Source organism: Kogia breviceps, chromosome 7 (assembly GCF_026419965.1).
Source record: "Kogia breviceps isolate mKogBre1 chromosome 7, mKogBre1 haplotype 1, whole genome shotgun sequence".
In the NCBI taxonomy this organism is placed as follows: Eukaryota; Metazoa; Chordata; class Mammalia; order Artiodactyla; family Physeteridae; genus Kogia; species Kogia breviceps.
The window spans coordinates 26,989,924-27,003,608 of record NC_081316.1 but is presented as its reverse complement, the minus strand read 5'-3'; the positions used below and the strand labels follow the sequence as shown (position 1 = coordinate 27,003,608).

The 13,685-nt window shown below is 33.2% G+C and overlaps 1 protein-coding gene across 2 annotated transcripts in view; it reads left to right on the top strand.

The window, feature by feature from the left end:
- ELP4 (elongator acetyltransferase complex subunit 4) overlaps positions 1 to 13,685 on the top strand; it is a 239,663-nt gene that overhangs the window by 82,944 nt on the left and 143,034 nt on the right. The window lies entirely within an intron of this gene.

Genomic DNA, 13,685 nt, shown 5'->3' with positions numbered 1-13,685 from the left:
CTCTAAATAACTCTTAAAGACTGGCAAGGAAAATCACAATGGTTAGGCTAAGAAAAGAGAGTAAGAAGTGGAAGCAATATGCTTACAAAGCTAACCAAAGACATATGCATACACGGAACCAGGGAACTGTGAGTTTGTTTAATAAAACTTACATAGTGATTTCTACAGGCCAGTTGCAGTCCTAAGATCTTTTCAAATATTAACTCATTTAATCCTTAAAATAATCCTATATTGTTGGTGCTATCATTATTTCCATTTTATAGATAAGGAAAAAAGGACAGAAAACTTAAGTGACTTTCCCAAGATCACACAGCTACTTGAGTGGCAGGATTTAGATCTAAGAGTTTCCCTTCCAAGTACCATACTCTTAACCACCATGCTCTGCTGCTTACTCAATGGAAGTACTAAAATAGGGTCAAAATTAAGAAGCAGACTGTGCACAAAGTAGCATTCGGTGATAGAAAGAGCCAGGGCTTTGGAGGAAGATAGACCCAATAGTTATTTGGTGTTAGTCAAGTCCTAACTTTCTCAGCCTCATCTTCTTCATTTGTAAAAATTCAGAGGATTGGCAATCCACTGCTGGCACATGGTAGGCACTCACTGTATGTCAACAATTGTCACCTTCACTATTGTTACTTAAACAGATCTCCAAAACTGAGAATTTGAACAGAGATCAGGCTACAAAACCTAAGGTACACAAGTCCATCGAAGTAATAGAAATCTTCAGCTTTCTGCCTCTTTTTATGAACAACATGGACAGAATCTTCTCACAGGTTGGACAGGATCTTCTCACAGCTTAGACAGGTTGGGAACCTTGGCTGAAGTCAGATGGCCATTGAAGTCTTAGTAACATCACCTTGTTGTAACATGACTCTTCTTAACATCATACATCAACTTCCTCTTGAATATGACCAGTGCCTTCCCTGCAGACTCTAAGTCAAGGTTTAAATGGTGATTGAATAATTTATTCAATCAACAAATATTTATTGCAAGTACTATTCTAGGCATCCATGAGGATATAGTAGTGAACAAGACAAACAAGGTCCCATCCTCCTGGAGTTTTTTCAGAAATATGAAAGATAGAATGGATGGAGCAGACAGTCAGTATATGTACGTATTTTGGATGCTTGAGCTTGGTATTTGAGAGTAAAGTAGATTCTGACAGGAAATAGAAATGCAGTTTGATATCCTTGGAAATTTTGTCATATAATTAAACATCTATACATAATAGAAGTGTGACACCTTTATTTGAATATACTATATAAAGTAACACTACATTAAAAGTATATAAAATATCTATTTCTCTTAGATTGGGAAAAACAGCCAATCACAACACTCAGAATGGGAAAAATATTTGCAAACGAAGCAATGGACAAAGGAATAATCTCCAAAATATACAGGCAGCTCATGCAGCTCAATATCAAAAAAACAAACAACACAATCCAAAAATGGGCAGAAAACCTAAATAGACATTTCTCCAAAGAAGATATACAGATTGCCAACAAACACATGAAAAGATGCTCAACATCACTAATCATTAGAGAAATGCAAATCAAAACTACAGTGAGGTATCACCTCACACCAGTCAGAATGGCCATCATCAAAAGATCTACAAACAATAAATGCTGGAGAGGGTGTCGAGAAAAGGGAACCCTCTTGCACTGTTGGTGGGAATGTAAATTGATACAGCCACTATGGAGAACAGTATGGAGGTTCCTTAAAAAACTAAAAATAGAACTACCATACGACCCAGCAATCCCACTCCTGGGCATATACCCTGAGAAAACCATAACTCAAAAAGAGTCATGTACCACAATGTTCATTGCAGTTCTATTTACAATAGCCAGGACATGGAAGCAACCTAAGTGTCCATCAACAGATGAATGGATAAAGAAGATGTGGCACATATATACAATGGAATATTACTCAGCCATAAAAAGAAACAAAATTGAGTTATTTGTAGTGAGGTGGATGGACCTAGAGACTGTCATACATACTGAAGTAAGTCAGAAAGAGAAAAACAAAGACCATATACTAACACATGTATATGGAATCTAAAAAAAAACAAAAAGGTTCTGAAGAACCTAGGGGCAGAACAGGAATAAAGATGCAGATGTAGAGAATGGACTTGAGGACATGGGGAGGGGGAAGTGTAAGCTGGGATAACGTGAGAGACTGGCATGGACATATATACACTACCAAATGTAAAATCGATAGCTAGTGGGAAGCAGCCGCACAGCACAGGGAGATCAGCTAGGTGCTTTGTGACCACCTAGAGGGGTGGGATAGGGAGAGTGGGAGGGGGATACAAGAGGGAGGAGATATGGGGATATATGTTTATGTATAGCTGATTCACTTTGTTATACAGCAGAAACTAACACACCATTGTAAGGCAATTATACTCCAATGAAGATGTTAAAAATAAATAAATAAAGATTACATGAAGTTCAAAAAAAACCCAGCCAATCAGTGTTCTTCCTTTAGTGATTAGCATTCTGTCAGATCTGTACAGTTATGATTAGTTACCCTTTATTGTACTTTTGGCATGCTTCCCATGTTTAATTTCATTGTAGAGAAGGAACACATAGTTAAGGAAATTGCAAAGAGGGGGAAAAGTTAAAATAGGGAAAATAATGACATAGTTTCGAAACTGACTTTAACTCATTGTTGTAATGAGACTTTTGCAAGTAGAGTGGAAAAGAATTATTTTTAAATTTGCATTTGAACTATTTTCTGCTCAGCCTCATAACTTTGACCTTGAAATAGTTTATTTCCTTTGGGTTAGAGATTATTTTCTTCACAGCACAGGAAACAACAAGCATACATTGAAACAAATGAACAAAATAAATTCTAAATATCTGTTTGCTACAAACACTAAGATTATTCACCAAATATATTATGAATGTCTTAAAATATGTATGCATATGTAGTCCTAAACAATTTTGCCTGTGAAGTAGTATTATTACTCATCTGGTCTCTTGCTAGAATCTGCCCAAAGACACTGTATTAAAAATGTATGTGAAAATGGCCAAGTTAAATACAGACTTTGTTACATGCTGAACTGTGGAGCAAAGTGTCATTAGAAGGAGCAGAACTATGGACGGCTCCCCTATATGCCGGCATTACTCAGTTCCCAGATCCCTGCTGTGTAGTTGTTCCACTCGCCAAGAAGCCTGTTAAAGAGCCCCCAAGAGCATGTGTACGGCCCTCCATGTTAATAGTTAATTGGTGAGGATGGCAAGATGAGAGGACAGCCGAACATGTGGTCTCTCAGACTCAAGCAGTAGACAGACCTTTAGTTATAATAACAGCAGCTGCTCACATTCTCACAACTCAACTGTTCAAAACTGTTGTCGAGTGAAGATTATCATGGATTGAAAAAGAAAGAGGAAAAGTTAACATTCAAGAAAAACAACTAAAACCCTACCTTGAAACTCTTCCTTCCTATTATCTTAAGTATGAGAATATTATTTCAACTTTTAAAATCTTAAGTATAAATTTCCATATTAAAGATTGTTATATTTCAGCTACATTGAACATTCAGCTGCTTTTTTTCCTGTTTACTGTTAGAAACACAAATGTCTGTACACCCTTCGAAACTTTTTAACGAGCTTTTTTTACACGGTAATAACTTTGAAGCTGTTACAATCGGTTACTGTTTGATTTCCATATCTAGCAATATATGAAACTCTAATGTTTTTTGGTCTTATAAATGAGAACTGGCTTACTATTAGCGAAATTTGTCATCCACTTGCAAATTATACAAATATTTTGTGCCTTTTAAATTAATTTTATTTTCAATTATCAGTGACAGTTCTGCTTAAGAAAAATGTGACCAATAACATTTATTCTTTTTGGAAATAGAAGCTGAGTTTCATGCCTTATTATGATTATATTGGCGAGGCAAAAGGAAAATAAATTTCCCCTAGCTTATGCATTTTATTTACACAATCTGTGACAGGTTGTTCTTGATTTGTATTTTTTATTGATTGAAAGCACTTTTACCTGAAACTGTCAGGAAATAAATATTAAAGCACTTAGAGTTGTAATTAAAATAGGAAAGTTTATTTTTCTATACCTTTCTCGCAGCTTTCCTTTCAAAAAGAAAATTTACTTTTTATTATTGCTAATCTATTCAAGCTGTCATAATCTACACTTTTAAGGAATTTTAAAATATAAACACCCCAATAAATTTCTCCTTAACTATAATAATGTAGGAATGAAAACTTCCTTGACATTTTTGATGATAAAATATGAAATAACGTTTTCTCATTCTACAATAATTCTTTGTATTGCTAGCATTTAATGTATTTGCTTATAGAACATTGGTTGGTAAACTATTTAAACTTTCTTTTATTCAGAATAGATTTTAGATTTGAAACTGGCCTATAACATATTTTTATTGGTCATCACTGTCACTTGGTCAGTAATAAGCTTATTCAGTTTTTATCATAAACCACTATTTTCCAACAATTTTATCTGTGGAATTTCCCTCCCCACCCTCCCCCCTGCCTCCAGCTACCTCACTGAAGAAAACTATCACCAGCATTAGTTAGCTTATACCAAGGAAAAATCATTTTCTGAAGAAAAACAGGAAGACAGGCCCTCGTTACATGTCTCTTGAAAATTGAATGAAGTTTTATTTAGTGTGTTATTTTAATTGATATATTTTCAAATCAATCTTCTATAATATTAATATAAGAAAACTTTGAGCCCACTGAAGTAAATGATGCAGTATGTTTCAGTGTGGAGAAATTCAGCACAAACCTTTTCACATCCATAAACTTTTGTGTTCATGCTGAGTATTTTAGCAGCTGAACTCTAAGGCAAGCAATGGACAGCTATAGAACTAACCACTAATATAGGATTATGAAATGTGGACTCCAGTGGCCTTGTGAATTTCTCTCAGTGTGAAATCTTTTATTCTTAAAACAAGACCTAAGAATAATTGTATGGTAAGGGAACAACAGACTCTTAAGAGTTTACAACTATGAAATTCTGGAAAATATTTTTTTTGTAATTGTTGATATGAGCATCATTATAGGAAATCATAACAACACCTTCTGCCATATAACTTAATCTATCTTAAATGGTCTTTTGAAATGTACTTTATTAAGGAGAATTATTATTTGAAATGGTCTTTTTAAATGCAGTTTGTTACAAATATTTAAGGCTGAAAATTACAGATTCAATCTCTTGATCACGACTATCAATTATTAAAGGATAAAGTTTGATATTCTGGGTATCAGTTTTTCATAGTCTCAACTAAGAATCTGCCTTAATTTTTCTAGACCTTCTCAACTACTCTGATATAGATTGTAAAAAATTAACATTTTTAAAAGTTTAAAAAGAAATAATTTTTTTAATGAAGTGAATCATATTAAACCCATATTAATTTTACCATATTTGTCAAATTCCAGTCTTTGAAATTTAGTAACTTCATACAAGTCTGGTTGGGTGTAAACAGAGTCTGTTTTTCTTTACAACAACGAATAATAGAACTGTTTCAACTCTGCTCCTATATGCTTGGATTTATAAATTTTTATAGTTCCAGTTTTTTTTTTCTTCTGTTTCATATTGCACAATCTAGTGTTTGATTAATTTTTTAAATCAAATCTTAGCTTGTATGCATTATACTTATATTTCTAATTTACTGTCTTGGTCCAGGATGTTTGAAAGTTTTTACCCAAATAAACTCCAAATTTCTTATAAGTTTCTGTCTACGTAGAGCGTTAGGAGCAGTATATGTGCCATTTTGTCATAGTGTAAATATGCATATTAAATAAGGGTAGCATATTTAAAACTGTCAGTAAGATTCATGTGTGTCTTCAGAAGTAAAAAGAGTCATTTAGAAACCTTTTATTATAATTAACCAAATCATATTCGATAAGACATACAATGAAAAATTATTTTGACTTTAAATACTTTTTTGCTTTCCCTAAAATAATGAAGTTTTGGTTCATATAGTGATTCATACTATATAGTTCCTAGTAGTAGTGATGGTTATTAAAGTACTTTTTAGAGCCAAAATTTTCAAATATATCAATGATAGAAATAGTGAAATGTCTCATCACAGTATGGAGATAGAGTCATCTGTTTGGGCATATGGAATCTTTGGCTGCTGGACTGCATAGTCTTTATAATGCCCAATGTCCAGGCATGGACACAACTGTTCTGGGAGCAGAATAGGGGAGGGACTCTGTGTTTCGTCTCCTTGAACATGAGAGAAGAAAAAAAGGGGAAGGATCTTTAACATTATTTTTATTATAGACTCTCCTCTACTACATCACTTTTGTGTACAGAAAAGAAGTACAACTTTACTTAATTTTGTATTTATTTTACAAATAGAATCACTAAGCTTTTTATCTTTGGTGTTACAAGCTTTCTGAAAAACACCTATAAGAAAATGCAAATTTTGAATTATTCCTATTTATATACTTAGATGCATACCTTCCCTTAAAGAAAGATTACTGTCTTCAAAGAAGGGCGATACTTATTTCTTAATATCGAGACAAAACATGCTTGTAACGAATTATAATTTAAAGCTGTTTAAGTACCAGGTCATATATTATATCCTAACATTATTTTTTAGCCCTTTGCTATTAATTACATTAGTATTACTATATAAAGAGTTCCCGCTTCTCTAATAATGTTTTCGCACCCTATGTAGTTAATGTTTAATGTTGGGGAGGACAGGAGAGAGATTAAATTAGCCTTGTAACCTCTTTCTCTTCCAGGCTGATGATGGAAAATAAAAGCTCTTAGCCACAAAATGTAACACTTAGAATTAATATTTAATTAGACTAGCAAATTGTACACAGTGGCTGAAAGCTTCCGAAGAGTTTTTAGTGCCACAATTGACCTACAGGTTTAATAATAACTCACTTCTAGAAGCAAGTGCCAGTTCAGCATAGTAGAGCCACTGTAAGAAAGTCCTGAGAGATTAAAATCAGCAAACCAAATGGCAGGCAGGGATTCCTGGGATGGAGCCTTCTGGAAAGCTGGGAGCTGGAATAGCTTTTAAGCCAGGATTCAGATGAGAACAGTGGGTGAAAAAGCTGATCCCTCCTGTTCTGGGAGCTTCTGGTTGTAGGCCAAAATCTTAGAACAGATTTTTACTAAATGTTTTTGCTGCAGCTATTAACTTACATTGAAAATCAAATATTGAATAATTTTTCTGTAAAACTTAACAAAATTTTTGTGTAAACATTAGTTCTTAATTTCTTATATATTAGTACATAATATCTGTAAACTCAGATCATTAGATTATCAGATGGGTTTGGCGCTGTACATCTATGCTGTTTTGCTGTGACATGCTGTTTCCTTGTTCCCTGTATAGTTGATTTATATGGTTCATTTCTATATTATTTCATTACGGGGCATTATGCAGAGCCTGAGAAAGAGATTCTGAAGTCTGTAGCCCAAGAAATTTTTTCTTCCAGAAGAGATATATATATCAACAAACATAAATCAGAAGCATTCTTAATTTGTAAAGACCTAATATTTATAAAAGCAATTCTACATTTGTTTATGCTTATGATGCAGGTAAATTATAAGTAAATAATTGGACCTCCTGGTGAAACATTGGATCCTTATATCTCTGAGAAGCTAATCTGGTAAAAAATAGGATACCATGAGTTTGAAAATGTGCAAACACAGAACAGCCAACTAAAAAAGGAACACCTTACATAATTTGTTGGTTATATCTTCAATAATTGAAGGAAAGCTAGTCATTAGTTAAAAATTCAAGCAGGTGAGAACCTTGCCAGCAGAGGGAGTAGTCCTGTCTTCCGTCAGGTTCCCATCATATCCCCACCTGCCTCAGCCTTTTTCGCAGCCAGTCTCCCATCTGGACCTGGCTCTGTCAGCCTGTTCCTGATGACAGGCTATAATTTTATACTCAATATGGGATTATTCTAAGCTGATTTTAAATTTTAGTATCTTTAACCTACCACTGCATCGCAAACATCAGCTGGATGCTCTGTTTGATATTTGGATATTAGCAGTTGTTTTTCCAGGCAGGGTGTGAGCTTTTGGACGTCTGTGAATTGCATTTTAAGGGTTTCATGTGTAAAGTAGTGAGCAACAAATTTCTGATTTAGGAAGTTGCCCATAAAAGATTTAAAAGTGCAAGTAAGTTTCCATGGGAATAATTTCTATCATATGAAACTAGATGATGTGTAGTTTATTAAAAATGCCTAAAATTAATTTTGAATATTTTGCCATTCTGTTCAGCCTATTCATTACAGCATTTTGTTCAGTCCATTTATAAGGGTTTTCAGAATATGTAAGTTTTTTTTTAATGTTTTATATAATAACTTACTAAAAAATAAAACTGATGTAAACAAGTGTTCGGCAAAGCATGTAGTATTTGAGACCAGGGTAAATGTAAACAATATATTTGAAAATAACATCATGTGTTCTTTAAAAAATGCTTCAATTTTAAGGAAGCAACATTTTCATACCAAAATATAGAATGACAAGTCTATGATCAGATGGAAAACAAAAACTATGGCTCCATCGGTTAATCCTAGTAAAAATCCTGGTATTTGGCAACATACTCAGCAATTTCTTTTGCCCTTGAGGTAGGTATGTTTACCATTAGCTTCTTTGTGGATATGTTTTAAACATTAGAAAAAGGAACCAAAATATGTTGTTTTATGATTTCCCTACATGAATATCAATATACAATGCTACCAAGAGAGTGTTGCCATTAGGATTTCTTTAATTTACAAAAGTTCCTCCATATTTTAAAATTGTATGTGACTTCGAATAAAGTTCAGTATTAAATCTAGAAAGATTTAATCTAATACCTTCACTATTCATATTACTATTATTAATATGTATTAGTATAATTTTGATAAAATTATATTCTTTCTTAAACTCAAAATTAATTATGAATATAATTATCTCCCCACTATCAATTTTTTTTTTTTTTTTTTTTTTAGTAAAATAAGAGTCTAATCCACAGAAGTAAGTGACAACTCCAGGAAGTTGAGGGAAGGCATGTAAAAAGTTACAAACTGTTTAACTGTTTTAATTTTATCATTTCATAGTCTTGATTGCGATTGAGTGGAGAACTTAATAAGCATGGAAAAACAAATACCTCATTAAATATCCCTAGATTTATCCTTTCATTCTAGTTTGGTTTTTTTGATTCCACGACAAAAAAAAAAAAAGTCATGAGTTGTGGTATGTTTGTGTTTCTAATATCATTTTTCAAAAAATGTTATTATAACTTGAGCTGTTAAGTAGAATACTTGCTTTTCTTGTGGTGATTCCCTCCCCACCATAGACACACACATCGTTTCACATAGTAGGGTCAAACATAAAGTAATTTAAATATTTCTTTAACTTTTCAATATTAACTTGATAGTGCTTTTGTGCTATTGTAGCCCCAAATCTGATATGCGTGTCGTACTCAGATGGAGCTCTACCCTTCGTATTGTGTGTTTGCTGTCTTTCTTACTTGAGTAACCCAAGAACTTATTCTAATTTGAGGCGTTTCACAAATGCTTTATGTCAGTTGATTTATTCCTTTCAAGTTTCTTGATAGTTAAATGATTCGTTAATTACTTTTTAATTATCTTGTTAAAATCTTTCCTGGAAGTATATATTGTATTGGTACAAACTATATCGTTTATATTGTCGAGATAATTAAGTCCAAGTAAGTTAGGAAATATTCAGAGTTTTTTGATATATTCTCATTGTTACTTGGTTACTCTAAATAGGTATCTCAACTATTTTTATTAGAAAACAAAGGGAGCTTCCTGTGGCAGTAGTTGAATTTTTATCTCTTAACAAAGTTCTTAATTTGGGCTTTATGAGCTTTGAATTGGAAAAGAGCCTTAAATTAACCTTCCTTTATTTAAAATCTATTTAATGGATTTGGCATATCCTAATAAAAAGAGGTTACCATTCTGTAGAAGTAAATAGGAAACATTCTATGAAACCAAACAAGGAACAATCAAAACAAAAACTCTGTGAAGTTTTTTTGTGAAATTAAAATTGGAGTAAGAAGGTAGTCAACTGGACATTCCGATTTGCCTTTTTTATTTGCAACGTCATTTGACATAATTCAAATTTAAGTAATTAATTAAGAAATTACACCACAACAGAAAGTTTTAAGAACCTTTTATGTAACTTAATACAATGCTATTTGGGATTGCCAGCAAACTCTTAAAACTCCTGGACCCTGGCTCTCTTCTGGCTTCCCTCCTAGTCATGTCTTGGCTACTCTCCAGAGCTGACAACTTTCACCCAGGACTGAAGGGCAATTTGCCTAGTATAAGAAAGATTTTTGAGTCATCCTAGATTTTCACATCCAGATGGGCAGGAAGGAAGAGTGGCAGTATCACTGTATATATTTGGGTGATGTCATTATGCCATGCATGTGGTGTAACCATTAATTTACTCATACTGGTGAATCCTGAATGTCCTTACTCAAATATTCCTTATTGGCAACTATATTGCAACAACTTCAAATTTAACACAAAAATTATTCAAAATTTATGTCTAAGTAATAGATGCACAAATACCTTTACTTCGCCATTTCCAACTACATACATATACTGTAGACAAAAGAGGTTCCGCATCTTGGCTAATAACATAAAAACACTTAGAATCTCTTAAGATGAGAATATAGAAGTTCCAGTTTCCAAGCCTCTGCTAAAATCATTATGCTAAAGCTTTCTGAACATTGCAGGTTATAATAGACAATTTATTGTCCATAGTGCATTATTCCTAAAGTGAATTGTGATTATTATGCTTTTAAGGATTTTTAAAAGCAGTTTATTTTAGATTCTTTTAAGTAAATTTACCTACCTTTATCTAAAAGACCGTTTAGTATTAATATTATGATTTGAAAGACATTTTGACAAGAGTGGTTTTAAGGTACGATTACATCAATATACCACGTTCCCTATGAATCTTGGAGGTAAAGAAGTAATCTGTAACACTATTTGAACTTTTAAAAAAGTAAGTACCTTTATATGCCCAAATATCTTTTATGCTCCTACAAATAATTGGAAGACTGAATGAGTTTAGGATAAAATTCATCTCATTCAGAAACTTCGATGTTATTCTTATATAATTTCCTGTGCTTTTTATTTTATAGACATTTCTCAGATATCTATACAACTTTCACAAATAATCTGGTTTGCCACATTACGTAAACTGTTTTCCAGAATTGCTGTGCAGAAAGCAGTAAGGTCACCGTTAAATGTAACTTATTTTATGGTAATGATTAAAAGTTTATTCTTGTTCTGATACTTCATGGAAGCTTTTAAAATAGAATTTCGTTTGTAGTTAATAACTGATGTAAACCTGTGGAACTTAGCAATATGACAAATGAAATATAGGTATGAGTTTCTGAGATTTTAAAATCTAGGCTGTCTGTATCTTTTATATTAATTCATCAGTTTTCCTCTGCAAGGTGGATAATTGATATTTTTAATCTCCGCAAATTACCTTAAAAAGATTTATAATGTAGATAAATATTACAGGATGTGAAGTGGTTTATTAGTCAATTTTAAGGTTAAATTAAGGAAAGAAACCATCTTTGAAATAAATGTCAAGTTGACCGTTTAAATACGCAGGACCTTGCTTATATACTACTAGAATGGAAGACTAATTCCATACTTAAACCTTACAATTTCTATCATTCATAAGCCCTAGTTTATATCACTGAAATCCTGATATTTGAGTCATAACAAAAATTGATGTTTATAATTTTAGATTCAGATATTTAGATACAAAGGCTCAGTCGTCTATTTATAGATAAAAGGAAATCTGACCTTTTTGATTAAGAAATATTGTCAGTAGCCTTTATAAGTGCTTGTTCATCTGAGGGTCCATGGCAGGAGTACTCTTCCCAGTTGAGTTTATCCTAAAAATGAAATGATAAGAGTCTGCTGGTTGTTATCTAAGATTCTTCTTAATGGGAGAACCACATGGTTATTCTTCATCTCCCACTTGTTCTCACCCTCTACAGCCAACTCAGCCATACCCCACCCCCACCCCAACATTGTTCAGTACTCAGCACAATGAATCATTTTCAAGTTGACTCATTGTGAACTGTCTCCCAGCTGTTGGAATGTCTGGCAGACATTTTTGTTTGGGTGAAGAATAACTGGCTGAAACCCAACCTGGATGAGCTCGATATAATGGTCTTTGGCTAAAGAAATATTGAGAGGAGCATGTTTATGGCCTTTGAAACCCCTGTTATTCCTGGAGTAGGACCATCCCCTGTGGCATAGAACTGAAAGTAAGGGATCAATCTGGATTATTTTCTCACCATTGAATGAAAAATTGCCTTGGAAAAAATAGGCATTTCCAAATGATGTTCGTTTTTCTATTCTTGGTACCCCACCCCCGTGATTGAAAGTGTTAAAAATAGTTAAGGGTAATTACTTTTGCTGCTTCCTTTTAAGAGCACTATTTCAAAGGCTGTGATATTCTCTTCATAACACACATTTCTACTTACAGAGGAGTTGCAAAGTACTGCCCTAGATGTGAGTTAACTAGTCACTTCAGCATAATGTTTAGTGACAGAGGCTACTGTGTATTTCAAACCAAGTCAGTTAACATTGACCAACCCTCTTTTATTTTTCATTCTTATGCGATCTTTACAAGAGAACTTAAACAGAGGGATACCAGTAAGCTCAATAGTCAATCACATTTTCAGAAAGTGAACATATTTGATTATATTTGGACTTTTCTTAACAGAGAACATAGCATGAGACTGTAAATTGTCTTGACTGTTTTACATTTCCCATACTTTTTTTTAAGGATTAGTTTTTAAATGGTGTATCAGTGTATAAATTGGGAGTGTCAAAATTATAAAATTTTATAAACAACAATCTTTTCAACTTATCTTGATCTTCAGATCAAATATTTTTCTAAGGTGTTATAGCCTATAAAATAGTTTTCAAACCTATCACCCTATCAGGAGTTATAAAGAATACTGAACTTTATTAAATAAAATAATTCAAGAAAACCTGCAGATTATTGTGATTATATTTTTAATTATTATATTTTTTATAGCCATGAAATTCTGGGTATTTTAGAACTATTGCTATGTAAAATGTGACATCTTTTATAATGTATTGTTCAGCAGTATTTTTGCTCCAGGTCTGGTTGTGTTGGGAAGGAAAGGGTAGGCTACTAGTCTAGTGCTGGTCATCTACAATCTATTCTTTGCCTTTATCGTTATTACAGAGTCAAATAGCAGCATCTGGAAAGAGAGAATAGAAGACTGCAGAGCTGGCCATGCTGCAGACTCTTAGCTGGACCCTTCCATGTTTCTAATATGATACAGAGGACCTCAGCTAGTATAAGGCTGGGACGTGGTCCCAGTTGACAGATGTTAGTGGGATCTTCCCTTATACATTATACTGTACTATATACTGCTTCTAAATTCTGATGTTTATCAGATTTTCCGATGGGCAATGGGTAAAGTAATTTGAAAAAATAATAGTATATGAAAATAAAGATAGCCTTGCCCCTTAAGACAAGAGAAAAACTATTTTTCTATGAAAACTAAGGTATGCCCCCTCAGCTCTTTGAATTAGAATAGCATACCTACATGGGCCGTATTTTTCATCCAGTTTTCCACCTGTGGTAGCTTTAACTTTTAAGTTATTTCTCCATGTTGATAGTCTATCTTCTCTACAGTTTGTCATTGA